Genomic DNA, 6,051 nt, shown 5'->3' on the forward strand with positions numbered 1-6,051 from the left:
GACTTCAAGATCTTAGCCTTCTGATAAAGATCCAGTTGCTGGTGTGGCTGCAATACCAGTGATGGAGGAGGAGAAGGGGCATTGGTTCCGCCAAGATTCAGTCTCTTCCTTGATACAAGATCATTCTCTTCAATCTGAGGCCTTCTCTTTGATAGATCCTATGAAGAAGATTTGTATGGCGTCGGATCAACAAGTGTAAATTTCCCTTTCTCTAGAGTAGTAGAGGCTGCTTTCAACAATTGTTCCACAGCTTGATCAGTACGTTCTTTAGAGGATAACTGTAACACCCCGTGTTTTGAGAAGCTATTTGTGCCCTAGCTCGAATTTAAATTGAGTTTTAAATAGTAGCTAGAGGAATTATGCACGTGGGCGAATAAATGAGATAAGAAATTTTTAGAGTTTAATAGGAGGCGATATTATTTTCTCGAGTCTTATAAATTCTCTTATTGAGAAACCTATCTTCGCCCTATATTTTTATTAAAATGTCTATGTGATATAAATATTTTACTTGGTAGAATATTCACATATGATTTATTGATGCATTGTTATTATGATATTAGATATATCATAATAGAGATAATTTTTCCTCACATGAATAAATATATTTTCATGAGATATATTTTTCCCACATACTAAATAAGAGTTATAATTATTCAAGTATATATATATATATAGATATATATATATATATATATACACACCTATCTCTCTTTCTCTCTCACTCTCTCTATCTCTCTCAATCTCTCTCACTCTTTCTCTCTCACTCTCTCACCCTTACGCAGCACTAGCTCCCTCCCCACTCTCCCACATTATTCTTCTCTTTCCCATCAATGGAAATCACATGCACCATTAAAGAGCCCCTAAAAAGCTAATCTAACTAGCCAACTCATTCCTCCACACTTTAAGCTCACAAGCACATGCACACCTCTCTCTCATCTCCCTCCCTCTCTTATTCTTCTTTATTTTCAGCAGCCCTCCTCCTCCTCCTCACTCCACCACACTTCTTTTTCTTGTTCCACCAAATATAGTAAGAACTAAGGTTTCTTAAAGTGTTCATCTTCAAGCTCAAGCTCCAAGCATACTACGCATCATCTTCTACTCCACCTCCATTGATCTTGTTGGTAGCAACCTCAATCCTCCTCTTATGTTATATATATATTTTCTTGTGGTATAAGCATGTATATTGATGCATAATTGAAGCATGATGAGTTATTAGTGTGAAAATGCATGAGAATGGTGATGAAAGTATAGATCTATGATGATATGTGTATATGTTGTTGTTTCAACCATTTTGAGAAGTTTTCTTACGTTCTGGACTGATCAGTCGACGAGGTTTCCCTCGTCCAAAACTCTTCAAAATTTTACAGTGTGTCGATATATGTGTCTTGAGGACGCTGGTAAAATTTCAAGTCATTTGGACTTCTTTTACTACCTTTTTAAAATGCAAAACTTTTACTGCACATGTCCACCGGAAATTTAGAAAGGCAGTCCCTAGATTCACACTTTTCAGTAACTTTCAAAAACATTCAGCCTCCCAAATTGTTATGGTAGAATGATACATGTATTATACTGATTTACACCAAATTTCAAACCATTTGGCCAACGTTTACTATTTTTCAAAAATCATAGCTTCCAGTCGTGCAAAACTGCCGAATCTGGTAGACTGTGGGAAAACACCCATATCTCGTAAACCACTTGGAGTTTTTCACTCTACTTTTTTTTAAATAAAACTAGACGCAGAAAGGTTTTCAACAGTGTAAGTCTCGAATCTAGAAGATTTCTGAGTCAAAACAGTTTATTCGTTAAAGTTGAGGCAGAGCAGAATGATAAACTGTAGGAGTCTGAAAATTTCTACTTTGTAATTGTTTTGAGGATTTTAAAGTTTTGGTGGATTAATACACCATGTTATGTCATGAAAATACTACTAGAAAATTTTATATTTATTTCCAAGCTTACGTGAATATTTGGGAATTTACTTACAAGGAAAAAGATTTCGAGTTCATAGGATTATTTTTTTTAAGTCATTTGACTATTGTGATAAATCGTGAAAATGTATTATGTGGAAATTGATTATTGCAAAGTATGAATGACTATTTGATGTTTATGAATGCTATTTACCTAGGATTGAGAGTCTTTTAATTGGATAAGATATCTAATTAAATTGAGAGGTCCAATTGGGTAAATAGTAGATAGGTTATAAGATGAGATTAAGCATATGATGAAAGCATAAGTATTGAGATATTAGTTAGATGAAATTCTAACTAGAGTTTATTTTGTCACATGACAATCTAAACCACGTGCGCCACCAAAGGTTCGAGTGACGGCCGGCGTTAGTACGACTCTGAGCGTTACGTCATCGACCCCTGAGACAGGTGGGCTTTATTCTAACTCTATTATGGCTAGCTACCATGATAATGAGTTCAAATGCAAATTCTTATGAAAATGAAGCATGTTGAAGCATTATTGATGAATCTTATGAAAATGAAGCATGTTGAAGCATTATTGATGAGTATTATGAAAATTGTCAACTTGCCATATTTATTATTGATGAGAATGAGATATGGTATGTTGCCTCTATGAAAGACATGATTATGATCATGATGCAAGATATCGGCCTTTGACTGATTTATATGACAGTAAAGGTTTTGTGCGCAGAGGTGACCGTGAGCCGTCTCTAGTCGGCCGGTCACGGTGATTTGAAGGAGGCCTCCTTCTCTTCACCTTATATATATATTATATGAGTTCTCATAGTTGGCACATACCGTGAATATTTAATGTCTGCAGACTAATGATATTATTATGATGATGCAAATGAGTTTATGACAGAAAAACATGAACAGGTATTTTTAATCTCAGTTAAATCCTGTTGATGCATTGAAAAGGGCAAGATTGACATATAGCTCTAAGAGCAACATTTCAATTATTTCCGGCATGAGTCCACTGAGTGCTTTTTGGTACTCAGCCCTGCATGTATTTCTAAATGTGCAGGTCTGGCTTGGCGCGAGGATGGGTGAAAGCTGTTGGAATTGTCAGTTGGCTGTGTCTTTCCTATGTCTCATATTTATCTTTATAAGCTTTGACTCTATAAGAATTTGAACTCCCTGCTATATGTCTTCACACATATAGTAACGCATCTCGCTGCATAACTCTGATGAAACTCTTTATTTAATTTGCTTATGTCTGTAATATCCCTTAAGGGAAATACTTCTCAGACCCTTGCTAAGTTTCAATGGCTTAATCATGTTTACCCAAGCTAGTAATTATTTTGGTCTTGAAATCCTTCTTTAAAATGAGTAAAGTTTGCAATTGCTTCCGCTAAAACAAGATGTATTCCTATTTCTTTCACTATTTCTTTTATTAGTCGTACGATACTTGGTATACGCTATCACTGGCTATATCGGGCTGCGACAGAGTGGTATCAGAGCAGCTCGTCTGCTCTGAGTATAATCTCTTATAGAGTTTTTTTTTTTTTTTTTTTTTTTTTAGTCTAAGCTAGAGTCTTAGACTAAAAGAGCTATGTCACTGACAAGAGCCAACACCCCATCTCCGCCAGCTTGACGAGGTATGCAAGTTAAAGTTTAAAGTTACTTATGAGCATGAGATATGCAATTGATAAGTTGATGATATTTATAAGTTGAGAAAGAAGCATGATTAGTACATGATGCAATATTATTGATATCTGGTTTTGATTGACTGGATAAGTAAGATGGTGGAAAATTTTTATTGGAATCAATATTGATACCGATACACTACGAGAATCCTAGAGGAACACCGACAAACGAGTATGTTATTGAGTAATAAACGAGTAAGTCATTCTTGACTTAGTAACACGAGTTGTTATTCTAGCATGGCAGACGGATTCGACATAGTACAGGCTTTCTATGACTGTACTTTGGAGCACCACGAGACTATTGGAGAGTTCTTATAGCACGCTTCCACCACAGGTGGATTGACGCCGTAGAGCATGGAGTCACGGCCCAGCAGGCCATGCAGATACTACCACATAGGATGCCACCCCACTGGCAGGCTTGGTGTCATTTTATCGCCCCAGACTTCTATAGCCCGTTGGCACCGGGAGGATTTGAGGTGCGATTCCCGGAGTACCTAACCATTCTGTTGAGCCGGTTCGTGATGTATGCGAACCCACCCTACTTTTACCTGACGGAGAGTGACACCCGAGAGGGTGAGGTAGAGAGTCAGCCTCAGGGTCTTCTTGAGACTGAGGATCCTTTTATGGCATTGGGACTAGACCTCCTTATCTTCCAGCCGATTGATGACCCTATTCCTTCACTTCCTCAGGGCACTCTGCCCGAGGAGGAGATTTCTCCTATTGATATCTTGGTTACCCCTATGACCATAGACACCACTGAGGCCATCGATACCATCGAGCAGCTGATGAGCCCCATCCGTGAGACCCTCCCTGTTCCTCCCCTCCCTACGGTTGGAGAGGGCGAGATTGCTATGGCTGATGTTGATCCATTCGCACCAGGACCTTCACGACCCCAGGGGACAGCTAGAGACATGGAGGACGACACAGGATCAGTCCCGGTTGTTGGGACTCTCATCTCACAGCCCTTGGATCTTCCTAACATGGGCCAGGTCTTCGAGACGGACGTCCCTCGAGGAGATCCGATTCGAGAGAGAGCCGCCTTCGACCCTTTTCACCGTGCCGACTCTGACAGTGAGGATGGTGTGCCGTATGTGCCCCGATTGGGTGACGCTCGAGCAGATGTCGGTGATGATGCTACGGAGGATGGGAGTGACGATAGTAGCCGGGGTGATGGTAGAGGTCATGGGTGGATATGGTTTTGATATGATGGTATTTGAATAGAGATGTATATATATGGTAGCTTTGTTTAGATAGCCCCTAGATTTGGCTAACAATGGATAGTTCCATCCCAGACCAGGGTTTGTACTTATTTTGTTAGGCCCCCATAGTACACGGGTAACGGATAGTATCTGTACCCAGTTGTAGGGCTGCTTGTACATAGAGGCAATATTGATGCAGTAGCTAGGTCTTTAGCAGAGTAGTACTTTGTACTGACCTATAGCAGTTTATAGATCATAGTATACATTTTGTACAAAAGAAGTCCTCGCTGAGGCAATTTTCACGGTATATACATGATGGGCCAAAGTGGCCATTTTTGACTAAATGAGAAATGTGATTACTTGTTTTGATGCATTGTTATGATGTAGTTGTCAATTTGTATACATTGATTGAGAACCGAGTACTTGATGCATTGAGTATACTCTATGTGATAATGTATGTATATACATATATATATATATAAGACGCATGGTATGTTGTGAATTACTCAGCCATAAGACTAGAGTAAGATGATCCTTGTCACATAGAGGAACTTATCTTTTGACCCAAACTTGTAGATTGTCATAATGCCTCCACGAAGAGTGAACAGAGATACACCCGAGAATGAGGAAGAACCCAGAGAACCTACGCCGCCGCCTCCACCTCAAGATAGGAGAGTGGAAGAACTTTTCTTAAGACAGAACCCACCGACTTTCGCAGGCACGGGAGACCCTGCTGAAACGGAAGAATGGATTCGTGCTATGGAACGAATCTTTCGATTTTTGAGATGCAACGACGCACAACGTCTTATGTGCGTGTCTTACCAGCTGAAAGGAACCGCCGACTATTGGTGGGAAGCAAAGCAGAAAACTATGACCCCGGAGCAGTTAGATGAACTCACTTGGGAGCTTTTTAAGACTGCTCTATGTGAGAAGTTCATACCCAAAAGCTATAGGAAAAAGAAGGAGATGGAGTTTACCACCTTAAAGCAAGGGAATAAAACTGTAGTGGAGTACGATCGACTATTCTGCGATCTGGCCCGATATGCACCGTATAGAGTGGATACGGATGAGAAGATGTCCGAGTTATTTTGCACCGGACTGCGACAAGAGATAAGAGTTGTATTGGCAAGTCAAACGGCACTTTCCTACGCCGAGGCCTTGAACAGAGCTCTAGATATGGAGCTAGCAATGCAACCAGAGAAAATAACACACACACCAACGCCTCCATCAGCTCAATATACG

General features: G+C 39.8%; 1 long non-coding RNA gene across 1 annotated transcript; it reads left to right on the forward strand.

Moving 5' to 3' along the window:
• The first annotated feature begins 736 nt into the window (after positions 1-736).
• Positions 737-3,252, forward strand: LOC131026435 (uncharacterized). The gene is made up of 3 exons (XR_009102303.1): positions 737-1,121; positions 2,312-2,372; positions 2,989-3,252. It is a non-coding gene; the product is annotated as an uncharacterized LOC131026435 (long non-coding RNA).
• The last annotated feature ends 2,799 nt before the right edge of the window (positions 3,253-6,051 follow it).

The sequence above is a fragment of the Salvia miltiorrhiza genome, chromosome 5 (genome assembly GCF_028751815.1).
Source record: "Salvia miltiorrhiza cultivar Shanhuang (shh) chromosome 5, IMPLAD_Smil_shh, whole genome shotgun sequence".
Classification (NCBI taxonomy): domain Eukaryota; kingdom Viridiplantae; phylum Streptophyta; class Magnoliopsida; order Lamiales; family Lamiaceae; genus Salvia; species Salvia miltiorrhiza.